Below are 13,891 nucleotides of genomic sequence, written 5' to 3' on the forward strand. Positions count from 1 at the left end.
GTTATTTTCTTCTTTAGCTTTGTAATGTAGCAGGTGATTCCTTGACAATCTGGTGGCTCTTGTAATTTGGTTTTCAATTGTTCTTGGATGGTAACCCTGATTCAAAAAGGTCTTTTTGAGGCGACCAAGGTGTTTGTCTCTATCCATGGGGTTGGAACATATACGATTGTATCTGATGGCTTGGCTATAGATAATAGAGTTCTTTATGTGTTTTGGATGGAAACTGTCCCATTTAAGGTATGTTGGACGGTCGATTGGCTTCTGATACAGGGATGTCTCTATTTCATTGTTTTTTAGCTTAATGATGGTGTCCAAAAAATTAATCTCGGTACTGGAGTAGTTGAGTGTTAAATTGATGGTGGGATGAAATTGATTAAACTGTTCGTGGAACGTCTTTAGCTGTTGCTCAGACTCCGTCCAGATGATTAAAATCCATTTTTCCAGACCCCCCACTTCTGTGTTTTAGGCAGCCCCCAAATTTAAGAAGCATCATTGTCAGAAGCTCCCTGTCCTCTCCAACAGCTGGAGGAACCTTTCCTTGCAACCAGAAAAAATGTAAAACCTGTCCATTTATAATGACCACAGACAAGATAAAGATCCCCAATTCACATCAGGACTACAAGATCCCAGGTACTTTCACCTGCATTACATCTAATGTGGTGTACTTAATTATTTGTACTAAATGTCCAACTGGGGGTCTGTATGTGGGGGAGACAGGGCAAAAGCTTAGAACAAGGATGAATGCTCATCGTCACACAATAAGAGAAAAAAGAATGGATCTACCTGTGGCAAAACATTTCTGTATCCCTGATCACAGCAGCATGGATATGAAATTACTGGTATTGAAAGGTAACTTCACATCTCAGAGAGAGAGACGAGTTTGGGAGTACAAATTTATGACGAACTTTGACACTCTCAGTGCTGGAATGAATGTGTCGCATGGATTTATGTCTTTTTACATCAATTAAGGAATTTCCTTTTAAAACCTTGCGGGGCAACACAGAACTAGACCCCAATCAGAGGACCATAAAACATCCAGACTCCTTATCTATGAACTGGTCCAATGTTTATATTTATGTTTCTCCCTCTCCCATATTGATAGTTCTGCTTCACGTCACTTGTCTTATCTATTGCATTTTTTCTAGGCTGTATTGTGCATAAATATGTGACTTCAGATTTTGTATTAGTCTAGCCTGATGAAGAGACCTGAGTAGTCTCGAAAGCTTGCAATGTGTTACCATCTTTTCAGTTAGCCATTAAAAGGTATCAACTACTGAGGACTCTCAATCCTGAATATTTATCCCAGTGATTGAGGTTTTTTCATGACAAGTTGTACTTCATGGTAGTGGTATAGTGGTAAAGTTTGGTTGATATTATTTGCCTTCATTTGTGAAAATATCAAAAATTTGACAAAAAACCTCCCCTCAAATTTCATAAATTCAAACTTTTAATTTTTCTGTTCTTTAAGGGGTATTCTAGGGAGTGAAAAATGTATACTCCCCCTGCCCTCAAACACTAAAAAGATGAGATGCTCAATGCACTTTAATTATCTATAGAACATTTCTAATTCCGTGTCACAGTAGCTGTTCCTCACTGCTTCCCCCCTCCGGTTTGTAACATTACATCACCCATCAGTGTGCAGATCTTCCCTGTGAGTAAAGGGGGTTTTACACTAAGCGATATCGCTAGCAATATCGCTAAAACGTCACTGATTTTGTGACGTTATAGCGATATTGCTAGCGATATCGCTATGTGTGATACTTACCAACAACCGGCTCCCCCGCTGTCCAACGCTGATCGTGCGAGAATGTCCGGCTCCATTTCTCGTCGTCAGCTTCCTGCTGAGACTTCCTGCTTTGACGACGAGCGACGCTGGACGCGGGCGGGAGGACACCATGATCGCTGTGTGTAAAAGGTGAGTATCGTTCGCTGCGTCGCTGCTACATCGCTGTGAGATCTTTCTGTATGAAAGCTCACTAGCGATCATTTAGCGATGCACCAGCGATCCTGACCGGGTCATATCGTGGTCGGGATCGCTGGTGCATCGCTAAATGTAAAAGGGCCTTAACAGTCAGCCTGAGAAGAGGGGGCATGGTTACAGCCCCTGTTCTATGCAGAGAAACAGCTATTATCAAGAAATTGGCTGATAACAGCATGGAGCTGCACACTGCTGTAATGTCTCAGACAGAAGGGTGAGCAGTGAGGAGCAGCTGCTGTCACAGCAGCCCCTCATAATGTCTACTTGTCTGCAGTCTCAGGTGAGGGGGTGATAATGTCTAGTTCACTGCTGGGCTACTAGTTGATAGTTGAAGTTTCTTCATTGATGAAACAAATCTCTCAAACAAGTCTTCACCTTTTGTACTGCCATGCATGGCTTCCAGTGACAGCAGCTCTTCTCCTGTGTCAAACTCTGCAGTGATTCCACGAATGAAAATGGCCAGTGGGGCAGTATTTGTTATATCTGTTGTCTCGTCACAAGCCAGAGAGAAAAATTGGAAATCTTCTGCTGAATCCTTGAGCATTTTTACAATATCTTGTGCTAAATCAGTAATCCGATCAGAGACGGTTCTCTGAGACAAACTAACATTCTGAAACAATTTTACTTTGCCTGGTGCTAACAGCTCTGCAGCAGCCACCATGCACTCTTTCACAAACTCTCCCTCTACATGAGGTCTCAGCTTCTTTGCAATTAGCTCACTAACTACATAGCTCGATAACATTGCCTCTGTCACAATGCGACCTAGTAAAAGCGGATTGTTGCGATTCCAAACTCCGTCGAAGAGCATTGATTTTATCCAGATGCAGTTGGCCTTTCAATTCATTGAGCTTTGCATGTTTTGTGCTGTAATGACGCTCCAGATTGGCTTTTTTCATTACTGCTAATGCATCAGCACAAACCAGGCACACAGGTTTGCCTTTGACTTCAACAAAAAAATAATCATTTGTCCATTTATCTTGAAAACCTCGACACTCTGCATCAATTTTCTTTTCTTTACACTGGCCATTTTGTCTCACCACTACCTGAACCTATTTGAAAAATAAAAAGCATGATTGAGCAAAATAACTTCAAGGGAACCCATCACCTGTAAAAACGCTATTAACCTGCAGATATAGGTTAATAGCCTTTGAATCCTGCTTGGTGCCTGCAGATTAAACCCCGCTGCCCTGCTGAACTTTAATTCTCCCAGCAGCATTATGGTTTCCATTATGAAGGTGGCGCCGGTGTGGGTTCAGTCACCGCTCTGTGTATGGAGAGCAGTGGCTGTAACCGCAGCCTTCCACACTGACTGACAGCTGCTCTGCATTGGAAAGCATGAAGAGGGGAGCGCAGTTACAGCCGCTGCTCTAGATTTACAAAGCCGTGACTGAACACCTCCGGGAGGATTAGGGCCCCGTTACACGCTTCAATGTCCCAGCGATCCCACCAACGATCCGACATGGATGGGATCGCTGGGACATAGTTAGGTGATCACTGGTGACCTGTCACATAGACAGACCCACCAGCGATCAGGACCAGCGAGTAAGCTGGTATCCAAGGTAAGCAGCAGGTATCTAAGAGCCGCACGGCTCTTAAGGTACTGTCACACTAAGCGATATTGCTAGCAATATCGCTATAACTTGTGACGTTATAGCGATATTGCTAGCGATATCGCTGTGTCTGATACTTACCTACAACCCGCTCCCCTGCTGGTTATCGCTGATCGCGCGAGAACCTCCAGGACTGTTTCTCGTCGTTAGCTTCCTGTGGCGCTTCCTGCTGTGACGACGAGCGACGCGTGGAGCCGGGCGGGAGGACGTCAGGATCGCCTCGTCTGACAGGTAAGTAGCGACCCCCGACCGCTGCGATGTCACTGGTGAGATCTGCCTGTGTGGCAGCTCACTAGCGACCACTTAGCGATGTACCAGCGATCCTGACCGCGTCATATCGCTGGTCAGGATTGCTGGTGCATCGCTAAGTGTGACAGTACCTTTAGATGCCCCTGTTTACCTTAGATACCAGCTCCCAGCATCACTGATCATTGGTCTCTCGCTGTCACATGCAGCGAAGCGCGCTGGCCAGTGGGAGACCAACGATCAAAAAATGGCACAGGATATTGGAGCACGATCAGCAATACCCGATGGGGGGCCGGTCGAAGATGCATGTCACACACAGCGATATCACTGGCGAGATCGCTGTGGCGTCACAAAATCAGCGATCTCACTAGCGATCTCGCTGTGTGTGACGGGGCCTTTAGAGTTCATTTCCTCCCAGCAGTGGCATGTTATATGCAGGAGCCAGGCAAGTTCAGAATGCTATGTACTAACCTGCTGATTAACCCCATTTCTGGGGCCTGAGGTATACAGCACATGGGGGGTACATGGAGCCTGAGGTATACAGCACATGGGTGGTACATGGGGCCTGAGGTATACAGCACATGGGGGGTACATGGAGCCTGCGTTATACACCACATGGGGGGTACATGGAGCCTGAGGTATACAGCACATGGGCGGTATATGGAGGCTGAGGTATACAGCACATGGGGGTACATGGAGGCTGAGGTATACAGCACATGGGGGTACATGTATCCTGAGGTATACAGCACATGGGGGTACATGGAGCCTGAAGTATACAGCACATGGGGGGTACATGTAGCCTGATGTATACAGCACATGGGGGGTACATGGAGCCTGCAGTATACAGCACATGGGGGGTACATGGAGCCTGCGGTACACAGCACATGGGGGGTACATGGAGCCTGCGCTATACAGCACATGAGTGGTACATGGAGCCTGAGGTATACAGCACATGGGTGGTACATGGAGCCTGAGGTATACAGCACATGGGGGGTACATGGAGCCTTAGGTATACAGCACATGGGTGGTACATGGAGCCTGCAGTATACAGCACATGGGGGGGTACATGGAGCCTGAGGTATACCGCACATGGGTGGTACATGGGGCCTGAGGTATACAGCACATGGGGGGAAATTGGAGCCTGAGGTATACAGCACATGGGGGGTACATGGAGCCTGATGTATACAGCACATGGGGGGTACATGGAGCCTGCAGTATACAGCACACGGGGGAAATTGGAGCCTGAGGTATACAGCACATGGGGGTACATGGAGCCTGATGTATACAGCACATGGGGGGTACATGGAGCCTGCAGTATACAGCACATGGGGGTACATGGAGCCTGCAGTATACAGCACATGGGGGGTACATGGAGCCTGAGGTATACAGCTCATGGGGGTACATGGAGCCTGAGGTATACAGCACATGGGTGGTACATGGAGCCTGTAGTATACAGAACATGGGTGTTACATGGGACCTGAGCTATACAGCACATGGGTGATGGTACATGGAGCCTGCGGTATACAGCACATGGGTGGTACATGGAGCCTTAGGTATCTGAGGTATACAGCACATGGGTTGTACATGGAGCCTGCAGTATACAGCACATGGGTGATACATGGGGCCTGAGCTATACAGCACATGGGTGGTGGTACATGGAGCCTGTGTTATACAGCACATGGGTGGTACATGGAGCCTGAAGTATACAGCACATGTGTGGTACATGGAGCCTGAGGTATACAGCACATGGGGGTACATGGAGCCTGAGGTATACAGCACATGGGTGGTACATGGAGCCTGAGTTATACAGCACATGGGGGTACATGGAGCCTGCAGTATACAGCACATGGGGGTACATGGAGCCTGAGGTATACAGCACATGGGGGTGCATGGAGCCTGAGGTATACAGCACATGGGTGGTACATGGAGCCTGCAGTATACAGCACATGGGGGGTACATAGAGCCTGCGATATACAGCACATGGGGGGTACATGGAGCCTGAGGTATACAGCTCATGGGGGTACATGGAGCCTGAGGTATACAGCACATGGGTGATACATGGAGCCTGTAGTATACAGAACATGGGTGTTACATGGGACCTGAGCTATACAGCACATGGGTGGTGGTACATGGAGCCTGCGGTATACAGCACTTGGGTGGTACATGGAGCCTGAGGTATCTGAGGTATACAGCACATGGGTGGTACATGGAGCCTGCAGTATACAGCACATGGGTGATACATGGGGCCTGAGCTATACAGCACATGGGTGGTGGTACATGGAGCCTGTGGTATACAGCACATGGGTGGTACATGGAGCCTGAAGTATACAGCACATGTGTGGTACATGGAGCCTGAGGTATACAGCACATGGGGGTACATGGAGCCTGAGGTATACAGCACATGGGTGGTACATGGAGCCTGAGTTATACAGCACATGGGGGTACATGGAGCCTGCAGTATACAGCACATGGGGGGTACATGGAGCCTGAGGTATACAGCACATGGGGGTACATGGAGCCTGAGGTATACAGCACATGGGTGGTACATGGAGCCTGCAGTATACAGCACATGGGGGGGTACATGGGGCCTGAGCTATACAGCACATGGGGGGTACATGGAGCCTGAGGTATACCGCACATGGGTGGTACATGGGGCCTGAGGTATACAGCACATGGGGGTACATGGAGCCTGAGGTATACAGCAGATGGGGGGTACATGGAGCCTGATGTATACAGCAGATGGGGGGTACATGGAGCCTGCAGTATACAGCACATGGGGGGTACATGGAGCCTGAGGTATACAGCTCATGGGGGTACATGGAGCCTGAGGTATACAGCACATGGGTGGTACATGGAGCCTGTAGTATACAGCAGATGGGGGGTACATGGAGCCTGATGTATACAGCAGATGGGGGGTACATGGAGCCTGCAGTATACAGCACATGGGGGGTACATGGAGCCTGAGGTATACAGCTCATGGGGGTACATGGAGCCTGAGGTATACAGCACATGGGTGGTACATGGAGCCTGTAGTATACAGAACATGGGTGTTACATGGGACCTGAGCTATACAGCACATGGGTGGTGGTACATGGAGCCTGCGGTATACAGCACATGGGTGGTACATGGTGCCTGAGGTATAGAGCACATGGGTGGTACATGGAGCCTGAGTTATACAGCACATGGGTGATACATGGGGCCTGAGCTATACTGCACATGGGTGGTGGTACATGGAGCCTGCGGTATACAGCACATGGGTGGTACATGGAGCCTGAGGTATACAGCACGTGTGGTACATGGAGCCTGAGGTATACAGCACATGGGGGGTACATGGGGCCTGAGGTTCCTTGATTACCTTGCACACTGCAGCTGCACAGGAGGACGTGACACTTTCAGCTCTGCTGTCTCGCTCAGCAGAGGATGGAGCGGGGGAGGGCAGCGACTCCTGTCGGGATTGGCTCCTGTGCGTGGAGTCTGGCGTCTCCCTTGTGCAGAAGCAGCCCCTGTGACTATTGCTGCAGCCGGAACTGTCCCTTACCTGGAGCTGGCACCGCAGGAGTCTCCTCACTGACTGTCCCTCACAGACACCTGGAGCCACACCGCAGGAGTCTCCCCACTGATGGGAAAAGCGCAGCAAAATACCACGCTCAATTCTTAAAGGGCCCGTGGCCAAAAAATAGGGAAAGTGGGGAAAGCGGCTGTGGGCCACACAAAATGATATGGCCCGCGGGCCGGACGTTCCCCACCCCTGCTTGAACTCATGGACATCACCAGACGCTGTGTTTACTCCTTTTTGATGCTTGCCAGGCTTTCACTGCGGTGGTTTTCAGTTGCTGTTTGTTTGTGGGCCTTTCTGTCTGAAGTTCTGAATGCTCAATTGGGTTGAGATCAGGTGACTGACTTGGCCATTCAAGAATATTCCACTTCTTTGCTTTAATAAACTCCTGGGTTGCTTTGGCTTTATGTTTTGGGTCATTGTCCATCTGTAGTATGAAACGATGACCAATCAGTTTGGCTGCATTTGGCTGGATCTGAGCACACAGTATGGCTCTGAATACCTCAGAATTAATTCGGCTGCTTCTGTCCTGTGTCACATCATCAATAAACACTAGTGACCCAGTGCCACTGGCAGCCATGCATGCCCAAGCCATCACACTGCCTCCGCCGTGTTTTGCAGATGATGTGGTATGCTTTGGATCATGAGCTGTACCACGCCTTCACCATACTTTTCTCTTTCCATCATTCTGGTAGAGGTTGATCTTGGTTTCATCTGTCCAAAGAATTTTCTTCCAGAACTGTGCTGACTTTTTTAGATGTTTTTTAGCAAAGTCCAGTCTAGCCTTTTGATTCTTGATGCTTATGAGTGGCTTGCACCATGCAGTGAACCCTCTGTATTTACTTTCATGCAGTCTTCTCTTTATGGTAGATTTGGATATTGATACGCCTACCTCCTGGAGAGTGTTGTTCACTTGGTTGGCTGTTGTGAAAGGGTTTCTCTTCACCATGGAGACTATTCTGCGATCATCCACCACTGTTGTCTTCGGTGGGCGCCCAGGTCTTTTTGCATTGATGAGTTCACCAGTGCTTTCTTTCTTTCTCAGGATGTACCAAACTGTAGATTTTGCCACTCATAATATTGTAGCAATTTCAATTTCTCAGATGGGTTTTTTCTGTTTTTGCAGCTTAAGGATGGCTTGTTTCACCTGCATGGAAAGCTCCTTTGACAGCATGTTTCCTTCACAGCAAAATCTTCCAAATGCAAGCACCACACCTCACATCAACTCCAGGCCTTTTATCTGCTTAATTGAGAATGACATAACGAAGGGATTGCCCACACCTGTCCATGAAATAGCCTTGGAGTCAATTGTTCAATTACTTTTGGTCCCTTTAAAAACAGGGTGACACATGTTAAGGAGCTGAAACTCCTAAACCCTTCATCCAATTTTAATGTAGATACCCTCAAATGAAAGCTGAAAGTCTGAACTTCAACTGCATCTAAATTGTGCTGTTTAAAATTCATTGTGGTAATGTCTACAACCAAAATTAGAAAAATGTTGTCTCTGTCCAAATATATATGGACCTAACTGTATCTTCTCTGCGGACAGGTAAGGATATTGTTGCTTTTTTATTTTACTTCTTTTCCAGGAGACAAGGGCGTTGGTTGAATAGGCGATGCAGTATCGTTTAATTAAGATCTATTAAAGTAGGCTGTGTCAATATTTCAATCAAAGAACTTTATTCGGGCTCTGTCTTTATTTACCATGTAACTATAGAATTAGTAATAGATAGGTTTCTTACAGAAGCTTCACCATTACTAAGCCGTGGGCTTGATGTCACCTGACAATACAAAGGTGACATTAACCCCACAAATATGAATCCCACTTGCCACTGCTACAGGGCAAGTGGGTACAGCTGGGCAAAGCGCCAGAATGGGCGCATCTAATAGATGTGCCTTTTCTGGCCAATAGTGGGCTGCTATTTTTAGGCAATATCCATGGCCCCTTACCAGTCTGAGAATGCTAGACCCCAGGTGTGAGCTTTAGCAAGGCTGGTTGTCAAAAATGGAGGGACCCCATGCCATTTTTTAAAATTATTTAAATGATTAAAAAAACAGCTTAGGGACCCCTCTATTCTTGATAACCAACCTTGCAGGTGATGACAGCTGAGGGTTGCAGCCCCCAGCTGTGAGTTTTGCCTCTCTGGTTATAGAAAACTAGCTATCAACCCATTCTACACGTGGCTGGAGAGCATTTTTATTGGTATATGGTCTCCCATCCTGGTTTGTGCTGCCCCCCTCCTATCCTGGTATGTATGGCTCCCCTCATCCCTATCGTGGTATGTACAGTACTCATCATCCCTATCCTGCTATGCATGGTACTCCTCATCCCTATCCTGGTATGTATTGTACCCTCATGCCCCAAATCCTGGTATGCATGGCACCCCATTCCTCATCCTGGTATACATGGTCCCCTCACCCCTCAATCCTGGTATGCATGGTACCCCCTCATCGCTATTCTAGTATGCATGGTCCCCTCACCCCCTAATCTTGGTATGCATGGTACCCCCTCATCCATATCCTGGTATTCATGGTTCCCTCACCTCCCAATCCTGGTATGCATGGTACCCCCTTATCCCTATCATGATATGCATGGTCCCGTCATCACTAAAACCTGGTATACATGGTCCCCTCACCCCCCAATCCTGGTATGCATGGTTCCCCTCATCCCTATCGTAGGATGTATGGTACCCCCTCACCCCCCAATCCTGGTATGCATGGTCCCCTCATCCCCAATCCTGGTATACATGGTCCTCTCACCCCCCTATCCTGATATACATGGTCCCTTCACACCCCTTTCCTGGTAAGCATGGTCCCCGAACCCCCCTATCCTGGTATGCATGCTTCCCCTCACCCCCCAATCCTGGTATGCATGGTCCTCTCTCACTCCCCAATCCTGGTATGCATGGTCCCCGAACTCCCCTTTCCTGGTATGCATGGTCCCCGAACCCCCCTATCCTGGTATGCAGGGTCCTCTCACCCCCCTTTCCTGGTATACAGGGTCCCCGAACCCCCCTATCCTGGTATGCATGGTCCTCACCCCCCTATCATGGTATGCATGGTCCCCCTCATCCCCCAATCCTGGTATGCATGGTCCCATCAACCCCCAATCCTGGTATGCATGGTCCCCCTCACCCCCCAATCCTGGTATGCATGCTACCTCTCACCCCCCTTTCCTGGAATGCATGGTCCCTTCACACCCCTTTCCTGGTAAGCATGGTCCCCGAACCCCCCTATCCTGGTATGCATGCTACCCCTCACCCCCCAATCCTGGTATGCATGGTCCTCTCTCACTCCCCAATCCTGGTATGCATGGTCCCCGAACTCCCCTTTCCTGGTATGCATGGTCCCCGAACCCCCCTATCCTGGTATGCAGGGTCCTCTCACCCCCCTTTCCTGGTATACAGGGTCCCCGAACCCCCCTATCCTGGTATGCATGGTCCTCTCACCCCCCTATCATGGTATGCATGGTCCCCCTCATCCCCCAATCCTGGTATGCATGGTCCCATCAACCCCCAATCCTGGTATGCATGGTCCCCCTCACCCCCCAATCCTGGTATGCATGCTACCTCTCACCCCCCTTTCCTGGAATGCATGGTCCCCCTCACCCCTATTAAACTGCACACATGCAAAAAAGAAAAAAATATTTATACTCGCCCTTCTTTCCTGTGTTCCAGCGCTATCCCGTTCTGTCGGATGCCAGGGGAGGAGTGTGGTGCCGGAGTACGCTCATGCCCATACCGCGCTGTCCGGTGCCATATTGCTGAAGACACATTGCAAATGTTTCTTCAGTAAAATGGCGCCGGATAGCGCTATGCGCATGCGCGATTCTCACGCGCACACCTGCCCCTGTCTCCGGAAGAAGAGAAGCGCTGCGGCAACCCTCCTCCCGGTGAGGTAAGTATGGCGCCAGAGATTGCAGTATGCAGTGTCTACGCGTACCGCCATCTCTGGCGCCATACCCATTACCTGTAACGCTGGATGCCTCGTTCTGTCTGGAGCCAGACTGCGCTTGCGCGTCGCACTTGTGCACTCTATAAAGGCTTCAGACAGAGTGACGCTTACAGCGTTATATTATAGATACAAGAGAACCCACACAGTTTTTTTAATTTATTTATAGCGCAGGCAGCGGCTGATGAATAAGCCCAACAGCAGCTCCTGATGTCACTGTTATTAGCAGCAGCAGGGGTAGGCTGATGGGAGTAATAGTTCCATCAGCCGCCACCTGCTGTCTCTCTTATCACTTAAATGTAACTCTCATCGTTATCCCGTGCTCATGCCGATCGCTGGCACAGCAGGGGAGAATGATGAGAGCCGTGTTCAACATCTGGTGCCGGGGAACAGAGCTTACTGTAACGCTTCTTCCCCTGCACCGATGCGTGTCACATGGATGACATCCATGTGTGTTAGGCATATGCACATGTGCAGGACGTTTTGTGGTCCATGCTGACATTTAAAAAATGGACATATCAGCGTGTTTTGCCCACGGAAACACACTGACATGTGTACAGACCCATTCACTTGAATAGGCAAATAGTGCTCCATTCCTCCAGTCTCTCCATATGGCTAAATAGTACTGCACAGCCACATATGGGGTATTACCATATTCATTAGAAATTGTGGGACAACTGTTGGTGTCATTTTTACCCACTTCTTGTGTGAAAATGTAAAATCTTTGGCTAAAACAAAATTTTGGTGGTAAAAATGTACACTGTGTTCCAAATTATTATGCAAATTGGATTTAAGTGTCCTAAAGATGTAATTTTTTGTTTTTCAAATAAACTCATAGATGGTATTGTGTATCAGGGCTCTTTGGATCACTGAAATCAATCTCAAATGCCTGTGATAATTAGTTTACAAGATGAGCTCAATTAAAGGAAAACTACTTAAGAATGATGTTCCACATTATTAAGCAGGTCACAGGTTTCAAAGAATTTAGGAAAGAAAAAGAATCTCTCTGCTGCCGAAAAGCATCAAATAGTGCAATGCCTTGGTCAAGAGATGAAAACATTAGATATTTCCCAAAAACTTAAACGTGATCATCGTACTGTTAAGAAATTTGTGGTTGATTCAGAGCACAGACATGTTTGTGCTGATAAAGGCAGAATGAGGAAGGTTTCTGCCAGGCAAGTTCATCGGATTAAGAGAGTGGCTGCTAAAAAGCCATTACAAACCAGCAAACAGATATTTGAAGCTGCTGGTGCCTCTGGAGTCCCTCAAGGTGTAGGATCCTTCAAAGGCTTGCTGAGTTGCATAAATCTATTATTCGTCCACCCCTAAACAGTGCTCACAAGCAGAAACGGTTGCAGTGGGCCCAGACATACATGAAGACTAATTTTAAAACAGTCTTGCTTAATGATGAGTGTTGAGCAACCCTGGATAGAGTAGTGGATGGTTGGTGGATGGCCACCATGTCACAACAAGGCTGCAACGTCAGCAAGGAGGTGGAGGAGTCATGTTTTGGGCCGGAATCATGAGGAAACAGCTGGTAGGGCTCTTTAAGGTTCCTGAAGGTGTGAAAATGACCTCTGCAAAGTATATAGAGTTTCTGACTGACAGCTGTCTTCCATGGTATAAAAAGCAGAAACATGCCTTCAGGATCAAAATCATCTTCATGCATGACAATGCACCATCTCATGCTGCAAAGAATACCTCTGAGTCATTGACTGCTATGGGCATAAAAGGAGAGAAACTCATGGTGTGGCCACCATCGTCCCCTGACCTCAACCCTATGGAGAACCTTTGGAGTATCATCAAGCAAAAGATCTATGAGGCTGGGAGGCAGTTCACATCAAGACAGCAGCTCTGGGAGGCTATTCTGACTTCATGCAAAGAAATACAAGCAGAAACTCTCCAAAAACTCACAAGTTCAATGGATGCAAGAATTGTGAAGGTGATGTCACAGAAGGGTTCCTATGTTAACATGTAACTTGGCCTGTTAGGATGTTTTGAAGTTAAATAGCTTTTTTGTTCAGTGAATGTGACCTCCTAATGCAGCAAATTCCACAAATGAGCATTTTCAGTTCTTTAAAACATATCAAATGTTTAGAAATTCTACTGTGCCTAATAATTTGGAACAGTGCAATTTGAGTTTTTATTCATTTTGGAGATTATACTGTTATCATTGGGAGGTTTCTTAAAAAAAATTTGATGTATACTCTAACCGGTGATGACCTTTATTAGACTGACTGTCATTTGTACCGTCTATTTAGGAAAATCAGAGAAAAATATCATTTGCTTAATAATTTGGAACACAGTGTAGTTATTTTGTCTTCACTCTCCAATGGTATAAAATTCTGTGACATACCCATGATGTCAACATGATCACTGCACCCCTAGATAAATTCATTGAGAGGTGTAGTTCGTAAAATGGCGTCACTTATGGGGGGGTTTCTGCTGTTCTGGCACCTCAGGGGCTCTCCCAGTGGGTCATGGCACCTGCAAACCATAACAGTAAAATCTGGCGCTCCTTGCCTTCTGAGCTTTGCACTGTGCATGAAA

Source organism: Dendrobates tinctorius, unplaced genomic scaffold, assembly GCF_039654945.1.
Source record: "Dendrobates tinctorius isolate UK_male_01 unplaced genomic scaffold, ASM3965494v1 ptg000049l, whole genome shotgun sequence".
Lineage (NCBI taxonomy): Eukaryota > Metazoa > Chordata > Amphibia > Anura > Dendrobatidae > Dendrobates > Dendrobates tinctorius.